Genomic DNA, 14,568 nt, shown 5'->3' with positions numbered 1-14,568 from the left:
TAACTAGGACTTCATCCAATATTTCAGTCTAGTTTTATTCATTAGAGAGCGAGATATCTAGTTCTTGAACTATAGATAAACATCGTCATAATTAGAATTAACTTTTTCCCAAAAATATTTTTAACCAAACATCTTAAAGCGTTGATATTTTCATATTCCCTGGATGTGTAAATGTATTTAAAACAAAAACTCTCCAGTTTAATGAAGCCTATTTATTGGAAAATATGTCTGCGACAAAGTGCGTCTTAATGCATGAGGAAGGATAGAAACCCGCCAACGCTGCCTTGCTCAATGGTCATGTGCAATAGGACGCATGCAGAGTTTATTGCATTCAAAGAGAACCGTTGTTTTGGACACAAGGAACGAACAGAACAAAGACCCTGGATTTAACTCAATCAATAAATGAAATGAGTGCTTTCATGGCAATAAATAAACCTATAAAATCTCTTATTTTCCATAAGTTCAAACCCCAAGTACCCCATGTATTAAATTCAACTGTGATTTTCAAACCTCTTCCTTCTGGAACGGTATCCTGAACCTCATGTGACGCTACTGACGATAGAGGGAGGAGAGGCGCGTGTTTCTATGGTTCTAGCTGCTGCTGACCTGTTCCCTTGTGTTGTGGTCGCAGCCCCCCACTCCTGCCTCTGGTGCATTGTGTGTAAGACCAGACGTGTTTTCCTGTAGTGGTATTAAAAGGCCGTGCAAGGTTCCTCACTGCACCCACATTTGGTCTCAGAGAATGATGTCGTCCTGTTCTCATCTGGTCTGGGGAAAAGTAAAACTAAATAAAAATAAAAGCACCAAGTTGGAATATTTGAATATTTAAAAGTGCTGTAGTCTAGTAAATTCAAAACTATACAAATATATAAACAGAACAACTTTGCTGAGAGCCACCCCAGGACCCGCTCTCTCTCCTAGGACCCCCAGACGTCCCAACACCTCAGGGCTGCAGCAGACAGGAGAAATACAGGCAGGAAAACAGTCTGTTAGGATAGCATGAGATGCTAGCAAGAAGGGAGGGTTGTGTGTGTGTGTGTGTGTGTGTGTTCAGCATTCCTCCAGCCCTGTAGGGGGCGCTGTGGCTGAGGTGGTGGTGGTCTGTCCTTTCCCTCGGTGTCTCTGCCCTCCTCTCCTCCTCTCCCCTCTTCCCTTGGGCTGAAAGAGGGAGAGACAATGATGAGCTTTCCTCCTCACCCATTATGACCCTTTATTAACCAAGGATCAACCGAGGCATACGATTGTCAATCGATATGAGAAAGACTTGTCTTTGCGTTGGAAAAGCAGATACATAAAGACCACATTTCCCAGCATGCCCTTTGTCTGGTCACAAAAAGTCTTTACTTGCATGCAAATAGAACACAAGCATTCCTTTAAAAGGCGGAAAGAAACTGGGAAAAATAAGAACTCCCTGTGAATGGCGGAGCCGTTCTTAATTGGGCCTGTTTATTAATGCATTTTGATGCTTTATGATAGAGTGAGATGGACGGGAAGGTATGGGAGAGAGAGGGGAGGACATGCAGTCAAGGACCACAGGGGGCAGGAATCAAAACCGGTTCGCTGCGGTCAGGAGTGGGCCTGAATGGTAGGCAATGGTATCTACCTGTTGAGCCACCAGGCCGCCCGAGCTACCGGTTCTTAACGAGTTCCCCGTTCTTAACGAGCTAGCCGTTCTTAACGAGATCCCGTTGTCAACGAGCTAGCCGTTCTTAATGAGTTCCCCGTTCTTAACAAGTTCCCTGTTCTTAACGAGTTACCTGTTCTTAACGAGCTACCCGTTCTTAACGAGTTACCTTGTTGTCGTTGTCGCCCTCGTTAACTTGCGGCTCCTTCTCCCCCTTCCCCTGGGCCATCCCGGGCAACGCAGCAGAGGAACAGAGAGGGGGGTGAGACGCCATGACGTTTGCTCATGGGTTCGAGTCGGCCAAGGTCAAGAGGTAGACAGAGCTGTCATGTGATGGAGCTGTCATGTGACCGAGACGTCATGTGACTCAGTGTGAGGCAGGGATCATTGGGTTCGGTGGAAACGGCCTCTCATTTTGATTAAAAACAGCAAAGGTTCTAAAGGTCGGGTGAGTGTATAGGAACAGTCCCTAGTGAACTACTGATCACTGGGTGGTAAACTGGGAGGTTCCCTGGGTGTTAAACTGGGAAGTTCACTGGTGTTAAACTGGGAGGTTCACTAGTGTTAAACTGGGAGGTTCCCTGGGTGTTAAACTGGGAGGTTCACTGGTGTTAAACTGGGAGGTTCACTGGTGTTAAACTTGGAGGATCACTGGGTGTCAAACTGGGAGGTTCCTGGGTGTTAAACTTGGGGGTCCACTGGTGTTAAACTGGGAGGTTCACTGGGAAATCTGACGGGTTACTGGGTGAAAACGATTCTGCTGGTTCACCCAACTCCAGGGTGGTGTGAGTGAGAGAGCATCTGATCTGTCTGTTGATCCTCATAATGCACGTCTGTACCGCCTTTTTGAGACCACCTGTTGTTTCCCCTTACCGGTTGTGAAGAGTTTTGGGTGGCGGTCAGCGATATGGCTGTAGGCGCCTCCTCATTGGCCATCAAGGGGCCCTCCTCCCAGCGGGGCAGGACCTTCTTGGTGGACTGCATCTTGATTTGCGGAGGTTTGGAGTTGGACGGCAGATGATTGGACGACTGGAGGAGCTGAAAGAAGAGTGATTGAATTTATTCAGTTATTTGGTTTGTCAAATGATTGAATAACTATTCTAACAGCAATACTTCACAAACATAAAAGGAATCTTGATGATTAAGATAATGAAGTCAGGAGGCACTTATGAGAGTACAAAGATACAGAGGTGTATCTCAAAGATAGATATTTTTGAATTGTTCTATTTTTTTCGGAGTTCGGTGTCCCCAACGGTGCCCCTACCTTAGTGATGGTGCCCCCACCTTGGTGATGGTGCTGATGGTGCTGTTACCTTGGTGATGGTGCTGTTACCTTGGTGATGGTGCTGTTGGTGCTGTTACCTTGGTGATGGTGCCCACGGCCTTAGTGATGGTGCTGATGGTGCTGTTACCTTGGTGATGGTGCCCACGGCCTTAGTGATGGTGCTGATGGTGCTGTTACCTTGGTGATGGTGCCCACGGCCTTGGTGCGGCCCTCCCTGAACACCAGCCTCTGGTGACGGAGTAGGTATTCGGGGGTCTTGATGAAGCGGAGGCGGACCGCTGCCTTGTCCCCGGTGCGGAGGCAGGTGCGGCTCATCGTCAGGATGGTGGCCGTCTGACGGATGCTCCCACAATGCACTGCAGCGGGCGAAGGGGGGGGTCACATGTCACCACTAGAGGTCAGCGATAGCCCTTAAATACACTGGGAGACACTGTTTCTGAAACGGTTTCTACTGGTGTACCTACTACTAGATACTTTCCCAATAAAGTGGTAAATACACTTTGTCGAAAAGCCCATTCCAATATATTCCTGCTGAAACTGATGACATCTTTATGTTGTTGGATGCGCTTTCTTTCTCACATCATCTCCTTTCTCATTTTTTTCAGATTTACATTTCAACCCCTTTCTTCGATTTTCTATTGTCCAGCTTTCAGGATTTAAACTTGCTCAGGGTTATCTTTATTTTTTATGCAGTTCTCCTGAGTGCCCCTAGGGGTATGCGGACCCAATTTGAGGACCACTGCTGTCAGACGTCAAAGTGTTCGTGGGTAAGGTATCGCCCCTCACCCCCTCCCCGTGTCTGATGTGACCCCCCAGGGACACCAACCCATGGCCTGGTAGCGGGGGGAGATGGTGGTCGGTTGGTGCAGCACCAGGATCTCCGCCTCGAACTCCCAACAGGCCTGGGGGTGGAGGCGCGGCGACACCATCACCATGCCCTTCCTGATGGAGGAGCGCTTGATCTGGGGAGAGGGGAGGGGTTTAGAGGAGGACCGGCGCTGGGTGGGTAGAGAGGCTCCGCCCTCCTCCCTCTTCACCTTCTTGAGGGCAAAGGAGGCGGTCTGCCCCCCCCTCACCTCCTTCACCGCCATCCTCTTCCTGTGGATAGACTTGACAGTAATGGGCAGGAAGCTACCCAGCGGGTCGGGGCCCAGCAGCATCGTGTCGTTGAGGCGGATCAGTCCGCGCAAAGTAGTCCCTGACACCACCGTGCCCACGCTCTAGCGGAGGGAGGGAGGAGGGGGGGAGGTCATGGAGGTGAGAGTGGTGGGTTAGCAGACTGGCAGCATTGTGCCTAGTGGTCTTGAGTTGGTTAGCATCACAAAGAGCAGCTAATGGGGGGTTAGCATCACAAACAGCAGCCAGGGGCTACAGACCTTAATGTGGCCTCAAATGGAAGCTGACGTTTTATAATTTATATAAATGTGCAAGACCGTAAGATACGTTATTCATCATGTGTTCTACAGAGGTCATGAGGGTCGGAGGTCATGGAGGTCAGAGGTCAGAGGTCGTACCGGGACCGAGTAGGTGTCATCAATCTGGAACTCGGCAGGCTGGTCGTCCCGGTAGGACGTCCGCGAGGACAGCAGGTTGAGGAAGACCTTCAACAGGTCCACGTTCTGCCCGCTCACGTTGGAGACCTGGAAGATGGGACACAGCCTGCAGGAAGAGAGACAGTCACAGCTGGTGGGTCAGCTGGCTAGGAATCAGAGCATATAGCAGGGGGCTGAAGGCTAACAGGGGGTAAAGGCTAACAGGGGGTTATGGCTAACAGGGTCTAGAGGCTAGCAGGGGGCTAAAGGCTGACTGGGGGCTAAAGGGTAGCAGGGGGCTAAAGGCTAAGAGGGGGCTAAAGGCTAACGGGGCTAGAGGCTTACAGGCGGCTAAACGCTAACAGGGGGGTAAAGGCTAACAGGGGCTAGAGGCTAGCAGGGGGCTAAAGGCTAACGGGGGTAGCGGTGTGTGTACCTCTCCAACCTCTGGAGCAGCTGCAGCGTCTCTGAGGGGAGGAGCCTCGTGAGAACCTAATTTAGCCCCAGACTAACCCCAGACTAACCTCACTGTCACCCAGACTAACCCCACTGAGCCCCAGACTAACCTCAGACTAACCTCACCGAGCCCCAGACTAACCTCAGACTAACCTCACTGAGCCCCAGACTAACCTCACCGAGCCTCAAACTAACCTCAGACTAACCTCACTGTCACCCAGACAAACCTCACTGAGCCCCAGACTAACCTCAGAGCCACAGACTAAACCCAGACTGACCTCACTGAGCCCCAGACTAACCTCAGACTAACCTCACTGTCACCCAGACTAACCCCACTGAGCCCCAGACTAACCTCAGACTAACCTCACTGAGCCCCAGACTAACCTCACCGAGCCCCAGACTGACCTCACTGAGCCCCACACTAAACCCAGACTAACCTCACTGAGCCCCAGACTGACCTCCAGTGAAGCCTCCTGTGCTCTGGTGGAGTTAGTAAACAAAGGCGTGGCTGCAGCCCACGGGTCAGAGCGATGTGAGGAGACCATTAGGCTCTAGAGGGTCAGGGGTTCACGTGTGCGTCACCACGTTGGGTGGCGTTGGTTAACCACACAGAGGGTAGCGGGGGGGCGGTGGGGCTGGGGGGCGGACCCACCTTGGAGAATGTGGGCGGGGCCCATGTCGATCTTGGTGACGACCACGAACACGGGCACGTTGAGCGCCAGGGCCAGGCCCAGGTGCTCCCGGGTCGTCCCCACGATGCCCGCGTTACTGCCCACCTGGGGGGGGGGGGGGGGAGAGGGGGAGGGGAGAGGGAGGGAATATTTTTAGATTCAGTTAACACACATTTCGACCCAACTCCATATCACAGCCCTTGAGTGCAGTAACACACACACACACACACACACACACACACACACACACACACACACACACAGACGCACCCCACCATGAGCATGCAGAAGTCGGGCAGGTGTCCGGTCATGCCGAACACGGTGGTCTTCAGGTACTTCTCGTGGCCGCCAAGGTCGATGAAGGTCGATGCTGCGTCCTGTCCCCCCAGAGCCGCAGGGGGCCAGAGCTAACTGCCCTCCCCACCTCCCCACCACCCTTTGCAGCTACGTTCTGTGTCAACATGACACTCCCCCAGCCCTCCAGGTTTTCTTACAGCAGCAGGAGGATACAGAGTAGTATCCCAGCAGTAGGACAGTGAACCTGGTCTCCTAAAGCCCTTGTATCCAAGCAGTACGACAGTGAAAATGGTCTCCTAAAGCCCTCGTATCCCGGCAGTAGGACAGCGAACCTGGTCTCCTAAAGCCCTCGTATCCCGGCAGTAGGACAGTGAACCTGGTCTCCTAAAGCCCTCGTATCCCGGCAGTAGGACAGTGAACCTGGTCTCCTAAAGCCCTCGTATCCCGGCAGTAGGACAGTGAACCTGGTCTCCTAAAGCCCTCGTATCCCGGCAGTAGGACAGTGAACCTGGTCTCCTAAAGCCCTCGTATCCCGGCAGTAGGACAGTGAACCTGGTCTCCTAAAGCCCTCGTATCCCGGCAGTAGGACAGTGAACCTGGTCTCCTAAAGCCCTCGTATCCCGGCAGTAGGACAGTGAACCTGGTCTCCTAAAGCCCTCGTATCCCGGCAGTAGGACAGTGAACCTGGTCTCCTAAAGCCCTTGTATCCAAGCAGTACGACAGTGAACCTGGTCTCCTAAAGCCCTCGTATCCCGGCAGTAGGACAGTGAACCTGGTCTCCTAAAGCCCTCGTATCCCGGCAGTAGGACAGTGAACCTGGTCTCCTAAAGCCCTCGTATCCCGGCAGTAGGACTGTGAACCTGGTCTCCTAAAGCCCTCGTAACCCAGCAGTAGGACAGTGAACATAGCGGACCACTCGCCTGTACCTGCGGGTCGAAGCCCAGGATGTCGTTGCCCACGCTGCTCGTGCGCCCGCTCTCCATCTCATGTTGGTGTCTGTAGAGCTTCTGGCGGGCGGCTCCGCGGCCATTGTCCAGCTCCCCGTGGGTGAGCACCCCCAGCAGGGTGCTCTTTCCCGCATCCACGTTGCCCACCACCGCCACCCTGCCACCCCCGGGGAGACGACACAAGGGTTAGGGCATCGTTATGGAAACAGGTATTCTACAAAACATACTTAATCCCAAACTCGGGTATTTACTACTCATCGCTTGAAATGAGCCCTAGTTTAGTCTGCTGTATGTTTCATTATCAATCTGACACTCAACCTGCACCTTGGCGACCCCTGCTGGAGGCAAAGGGGACTGCCCGGATCATGTGCACAGACGTCAGGTTTGACATGTTTGCTTGTCACCTTGCTTTTCAATATCATTTGTGGATTTTAAAAGCATATGAAGGGAAGATAAGATAAGATAGCCTTTATTATCATTGTACAGTCACCTATACAACGAAATTGGGAGTAAAAACGAGAAAAACATTTGGAACAAGACAAGGACAGGCGATGAATAAATAAATATAAAAAGCCGTAAGCATATTGCACTTTATAGAAAGCGAGGTATATGTGTGTCTGTTTAATGTTTTATGTTTTATGAGCGTTAAGTGTCCTGATTGCCCAAGGAAAGAAGCTGTTGTTCAGTCTGTTGGTTCTGCTCTTCAGGCTCCTATACCTCCCACCAGAGGGCAGTAGACTGAGCAGGTGGTGGTCGGGTGGAGGTGGTCACGGATGATCTTTCTTGTTTTTGAGATGCATCGAGAGCTGGCGATGTCATCCAAGGAGGGCAAAGGAGAGCCAATCGTTTTTTTTCAGCTGACCTTATCACCCTCTGCAGCCTTTTTCTGCCAGCCACTGTGCAGCCAGCATACCACACAGTGATGGAGAAGGCCAGCACACTCTCTCCACACAGTCACCATTTATTTGGAGAAGGGCAGGGTCAGCTCTGTGTCTCCTGAAATCCATTATAACCTCCTTTGTTTTTTTTGTATTAAAGGTTGTTTGCAGCACACCACTCCATCAGCCACTGCACCTCATCCCTATAGGCCGCCTCGTCTCCTCCGGTTTTGAGCCCCACCACAGTCGTATCAAACGCAAATTTGACTGTTGTGTTGGTGGGGTGGGTGGGAGTACAGTCACGTGTGTAGATGGCATACAGGGGTGGGCTCAGTACGCAGCCTTGTGGAGCACCCTACTGAGCATGAGGGTGGAGGAGCTGTGGGTGCCAATTTTAACAGACTGAGGTCGATTTGTAAGAAAATATTTTATCCAGGCACAGGTGGCGGGGGGGGAAGTCCAGGGCAGCCAGCTTGCTCACAAGGATGTCAGGGATGATGGTATTAAAGGCCGAGCTGTAGCCGACGAAGAGCATCCTTATGGAGGTCCCCGGGTGTTCGAGGTGGCTGAGTGCGCTGTGGAGGGCTGTGGAGATGGCATCATCAGTTGATCGGTTTGCTTTGTATGCAAATTGGAAGGGGTCAAAGGTTGAAGGGAGGCATTCTTTGATGTAATGAGTCATAAGCCTCTCAAAACATTTTGCAACCAATGGTGTTTTTGGGAATTTTTGGGGACAGGGATTATGGTAGTCGACTTGAGACATGGTGGGACGGTGACATGTGTCAGGGACAGGTTGAAGATCTTAGTGAAGACCACTGCCAGCTGATCAGCACAAGCTTTGATTACTTCGCCAGGCACTCCATCAGGTCCAGAGGCTTTTCTTGTGTTCACTGACCTGAATACACGCCTCACTTGATGTTCCTGGATAGTGATTGTGTGTTGGCTTGTGGTCGGAGGGGTCAGAATGTCTGTGTTGGGCCTTGTTGCCTCAAAGAGGATAAAGAAATGGTTTAATTCCTCTGCCAGCGAGGCGTCGGCACTGATGGTCACTGAGGGGCTGCTTTTGTAGTTTGTGATATGTTTTAATCCCTGCCACACTTGACGTGGGTTGTTGTTTGTCAGATGGCCCTCAACCTTCCTTTTGTAGGCCTCCTCAACACCTTTAATGCCTCTCCTCAGGTCCGCTGTCGCCACGCTGTACAGGGCATTGTCCTTTGTTTTGAAGGCAGCGTTTCGGGCTCTCAGGAGTGACTGGACTTCCCTTGTCATCCAGGGCTTTTGCTTTGGATAGACTTTGATGTTCTTATCAACCGTCACATTGTCAGTGCAGTATTTGATGTATGACAATACGGTGTCAGTGAAGCCGTGTAGAACCTGTTATTCAAGGATGCTCCAATCTGTGTGAGCGAAGCAGTCCTGCAGTTGGGAGAGTGCACCCTCTGGCCAGGTTTTTACAGTCTTTGTTACCGGCTTGGTTTTCCTCCTCAGGGGAGTGTATGCTGGGAGGAGGAGCAGCGAAAGATGGTCAGACAGGCCCAGATGTGGGAGGGGGACTGCTCTATAAGCATGCTTTATGTTAGAATAGACACGGTCTAGTGTGTTGTTTCCTCTGGTGGAGCACCCTACATACTGTACAAATCTGGGAAGGACTGTCTAGGCATGCTTGATTAAAATCCCCAGCAACGATGTGTACACCATCAGGATAAGCTTGCTGCTGTATATTGACACTATCATGTAGGTAGGTAAGAGCTATGCTGACATTTGCATCTGTTGGAATATAAACAGCAGTGATAATAACCACTGTCAGCTCTCTGGGCAGATAGAAAGGTCTGCAAACTACTATCATTGCTTTTATGTCCAGGGAGCAGTGAGTGACTGTGCTCTTACTGCTTGCGCACCAACCATTGTGAACATAAACAAACAGTCCCCCTCCTCTGCTCTTACCGGAGTCCTTGTTCCTGTCGGAGCGGTGGATATTGCGTCCCGCTAGTAGAACTGACGCATCCGGGATCAGCTGATGTAGCCAGGTCTCCGTGATGATCATAACACAGCAATCGCAAACAAAGCAGTTGGCTGCTAGATGTTGTTCCAATTCGTCGTTTTTGTGAACGATGGATCTTGCGTTAGTCAGGAAGATGCTGGGTAACGGGGGTTAGAGTGGCTGTTTCCGTAGACGTGCTAGAAGACCCGCTTGGAAACCCCGCTTCGGCTTGCGCTCCCTGCGCCGCCTACGCCGCTTGTTCGGACCGACAACAATCCAAGGGGACTCCGGTGACCTCGCTATGTGAAGCGGGATGTTGTGATTCCACTGGAAGTCGCTCGTAACTGCAACCTGACAACGTAACCCAATGTTCGGGAGCTCTGTGTGGCTTATATGTTTAGCTTGACACCACGTCCTAAGACACACTAAAAACACAAACAACACGAGCATAATACGCTTAATCAGAGAACCAAGAGCCGCTGCGTCCGTGCGCGGCGCCATGAACCCTGACAGGGGGCCTTACAGGGAGATGCTGAAGCTGGTCCAGAGGTTACTGGATGTTTGAGTGTTTCCTAGAGGTCAGAGGTCAGCGGCCCGGTGAGGAGCAGCAATTACCTCATCTAACCCGGTCCCCTCGGCCCCCCTCTGTCATATTGTCGTTGTTACTGTAATGGCCATGACAGTGAGGTCAAATGCAGAAGGTACAGTAGCTTTGTGCCTGCCTGTGCGTGCACCCTGCGCGCAAATGTGATTGTGCGCACGTGTGTGTCTGTCTGCGCCTGGCCCCTAAGTGCAAGGGTTTTTGTATGTGTGTGTGTGTGTGTGTGCGTGTGTGTCTCTCTGCGTTTGTGCGTGTGTGTTTGTCTGCGCCTTGCCCCTGCACGCGCATGTGTGTGTGTGTGTGTGTGTGTGTGTGTGTGTGTGTGTCTGTGTGTGTGTGTGTGTGTAGAAATATGTGTATACAAATAGAAAACACTGTATTTAGAGTGGTGTTGGTGAGGTTTCTTTTAACCTTAAATTAGTGTATAAAGGACATAGAAAGACATTGGAATTACATTACACCAAAACACTTTTGATACTTTATTACATTTAAAGCCATGTACTTTTATACTTTTACATACTTATCTCAACTTTTACTCAAGTACGTGGTCTGAGTACTTCGTCCACCACTGGGATGAGGGGAAACTGGAGTAAAGTGACGCTCGCCCAACTCTGTCTATTTGGACACTCACTGATTCATCACATGGAATCAGAATGGGGCTATATTTACTACCATGTGGATTATGTCAGAGTTCAGCCCCCCAGAGATTGTTTGGATAACAGACTGGTCAGACTGGAACGAAGAGCGGTGGGCGTGTCTAACGGGCACTTGGACTCAACAGATGTACACATCATCGCTGATGTCTGTTCATCGATCCTGAATGGGTCCAATCAAAGCTCTGGACCCCCGACCTCACCCTCGAGGTCAGAGGTTGTCCCCACGGCACCCGGACACTCACCGGACCTCCAGGAAATCGAGCGCTCCAACGCGGCGCCGGATCAGGAAGTCCCGGACCTGGCCGGCAACCGGAGCAGCACGAGGTCCGCCCCCGCCTGCTCACACAGCGACGTCACCGTGGCGACCGCCGCCGCCATGTCGGCCGGGCCCAGCCGCCGGGCGGCCCAGTCTGCGGGCGGGGGGGGGGGGGGGGGGGGGTTAGCTCTGGTTACAGCCCCCAAGTCCTACTGGTCCCAGTCCTCCCTGTTTGATGTACTGGTTGTCCTTTGGATCCATGGATCCGATTACTATCAGGTCAGAGGTCATTGAACCGCTGAGACCAGAGCCCTGCTCCTCCATGTTGGATCCTCTGCTGTAGATTTGTAAATTGGTGCCTGGCATCGTGTAGAATCTTATCCTAGCTATCTGTGTTGTATGCGGGGAATAGGTTAACCTAGTGATGGTTAGTGCTTGGCACTTGATTCTATGAACATCCTTACTGTACCCACAGAGATACAGTATATTGTTGTTTCTCTTCTGACAAATGTACTTATTGTAAGACGCCTTGGATAAAAGCGTCTGCTAAACGCCCTTAATGTGAATGTGGGTCTCTAGGGTGGAGGTCCTCTCTGGGTCAGACCGGTCTCTAGGGTGGAGGTCCTCTCGGTCAAACCGGTCTCTAGGGTGGAGGTCCTCTCTGGGTCAGACTGGTCTCTAGGGTGGAGGTCCTCTCTGGGTCAGACTGGTCTCTAGGGTGGAGGTCCTCTCTGGGTCAGACTGGTCTCCAGGGGGGAGGTCCTCTCCTTTCTCACCTGAACCCAGCCCCACCTCATAGATGGTCTCTCCACAGCCCTCCTCCATCCGGGATCTGAGCTGACGGAGCAGCCGGTCGTACTGCTCCCCACTGGGGCTGACCAGGGCCCGCTGAGGAGGAGGAGGAGGAGGAGGAGGAGGAGGAGGATAGAGAAGGGGGAGGGGGAGGAGGGAGGGAGAGAGGGAGAGAGGGAATGAGGCAGAGGGAGGGAGAGAGGGCGTATAAAACAGTGTACAAAGAAAAAGTATTGATTGCTTTGCATAGTCTCTGCATCGTTATTGCATCATTGAGTGTCACGTGACATAGTACTAAATACTTTATTTGCCCCCCCCCCCCCCCTCCATCGGGGGTCGGTATGGTCAAGTGTTTTGCAACGTGTTGAATCAGGTGCAGACAGCAGAGGGCGCTAAACACTAAAGCCCCGGTACATACAGACCAGTGTCGGAGCCGGTGGGATATGTATGACAATAGATTGGGACGCAGGGACTGATATCTGGAGATACCACACGTACCCAAACACACAGCTGGCGTTCCCACACCGCCACGCCATACATTGGACCGATCAATACTAGTTTGAGTTACAATGAAACAGCATTATGTTTGATTGTTACATATTTTTTTACATTATTACATAATATTATTATTTTAAAGTTATTGCAATAGATGTGATGCATCACGCAGGCTTTAGGATACCTTAATTTTAAACAACACAATTTGACTGATTGTTGCGGTGCGTTTCATCAGTGACTTTGTGAAGGGGAGGTCACTGAACGCAACCTGACACCTGACGGCAGGACAACACAGAGGGGGACTCAATGGGTCTGATGTGAAATTGCATCACTCACGTTATGAAGTTCATAACATATTGTGGCGAGCAGCAAAGAGCTTATAGGAGTCTCAAACCCTCGGAGGGTCAGAGAACCCCGGTTCGGAGCCCCGGGTCCAGCCCTACCCGGCTGCTGAAGTCCAGCCCGCGATCTTCGGGCTCGCCGTTCAGCGGGTCGCCGTCCTCCAGGTGTTCCTGGTCGGCGTCGAGTCCGCCATCGCTCCGCTCGGGGGCGAATATGCTGTCGGGCAGCAGGTCATCAGAGAGCGGTCTCGGACCCGCGCTCGGAGCCGGCTCCGGCACCACTGGCCTCGAGGCCATTTCAGTAGCAGATAGCTGCACTATCTCTCTCTCTATCTCTCTCCCTATATCTCTCTGTTTAACCCCTGGTGTGATGCCGACCAGTGTCAGGTCCCCTATATCTTATGTCTGTCTTATGAAGAACAGGATAACCCCAAGGAACGAGCCGCTCGTCGCCTCTCCTCTTCTGCTCATTTCAGTCCACCGGATCATCAGATGTTGTTTATTGTTAGGTGGGTCCCGTACGCTGATGCGCCGGTACTCCTGGCCAATGGTGTGCCAGAGAATCTGGAGGTGTGGTCTCTGTGGACCAGTAAGCGCAGGGGCTCGTTCATATGATTATTGGGTGTTGCGTGTCCTGTGGGTTCACGTCACATCAGTAATAATCTGATAATAATAATAGTAGATTATATAATAACATTGTTTTCATTATGCATCTTAGGCCCGGTTCCTATATGTAACATACTGGAATAATACATAAATACAATTTATTGATTCATGTACAAAATACATGAATCAATAGGGCTACATGAAGATTGAATTAAGGAACTTAATCACTCCAATGAAAATATAACAGAATGACAACTGTCCGTTTAAAACAACTTGTAGACATTGAAACATGCATTAAAGCAATCAGAAATAATCCGATTTTTACAATATGAAGTTGTGGTATTGTATTAGTAAAGAGTCTAAATTTAATTTAATGTCGTGAAGTAGAACAACACAGACTATTGGTTATGTCTATTTTAACTGAGCACTAACATCTGAGGGATTGTTTATTTCAGTTCTCAAACATTGATTACGTCAACTTGATGGTTTATGATGAATATGGCTGAGCAACATTACATCAGCGAAATGGAGGAGGAGACAGTGACACATAACAGACACACACATCACGGACTAATTACGGACACACACATCACAGACACACATCACAGACACACATATCAAAGACAGACTTTATGAATCAAGGTTCAATGAGGAGGGGATGATGAGTATTGTTCAACCTCACACTACTTAGCCCGTAAGGTCAATTAAAACTCTTTACTAATACAATATCACAATTTCATATAATATGAAACGGAACATGACCATTGCTTTTAATGTATGTTTCAATGTCGGCGTGTTGTGGACAGTTCTTATTCTGTTATAGATTCATTCGAGTGATTAATTGGTTCAATCGTTCAGTCTACAGGCCTATTGATTGTTGTTTTTTTTCATGTGTGTTTGTATTTATGTATCATTCCAGTTAAAGTAATGAAAGCAATGCAAGTAATGTAAGTAAGCAATGTCAAATACAGGATCCAGGACTATGATGCATTATGAAGCATTATGATCTGATTATTACTGATGCGAGGAGGAACAGGAAAGCGGTGAACACACGCAACGCCCAGAAATCATATGAACGTTCACCTCCTCTAGGACGGCACTAGGGGTCAGTATTCACCTCCTCTAGGACGCCATTGGTGTCCAGTATTCA

General features: G+C 50.4%; 1 pseudogene across 1 annotated transcript; it reads right to left on the bottom strand.

Annotated features, from left to right (window-relative positions):
* Positions 1 to 1,050: 1,050 nt before the first annotated feature.
* Positions 1,051 to 13,109, bottom strand: LOC307082663 (GTP-binding protein 1-like; annotated as a pseudogene). Its single transcript has 12 exons — positions 12,915 to 13,109; positions 11,961 to 12,072; positions 11,171 to 11,338; positions 6,782 to 6,969; positions 5,844 to 5,979; positions 5,480 to 5,673; positions 4,424 to 4,592; positions 3,947 to 4,129; positions 3,736 to 3,871; positions 3,087 to 3,265; positions 2,498 to 2,662; positions 1,051 to 1,158 (listed from the first exon to the last, which is right to left on the bottom strand). The product of its transcript is annotated as a GTP-binding protein 1-like (transcript).
* Positions 13,110 to 14,568: the final 1,459 nt, after the last annotated feature.

This window comes from Pollachius pollachius (genome assembly GCF_949987615.1).
Source record: "Pollachius pollachius genome assembly, chromosome: 11".
Lineage (NCBI taxonomy): Eukaryota > Metazoa > Chordata > Actinopteri > Gadiformes > Gadidae > Pollachius > Pollachius pollachius.
Note: the sequence above shows the minus strand (reverse complement) of the source record. Positions and strands in the feature narration are given on the sequence as shown.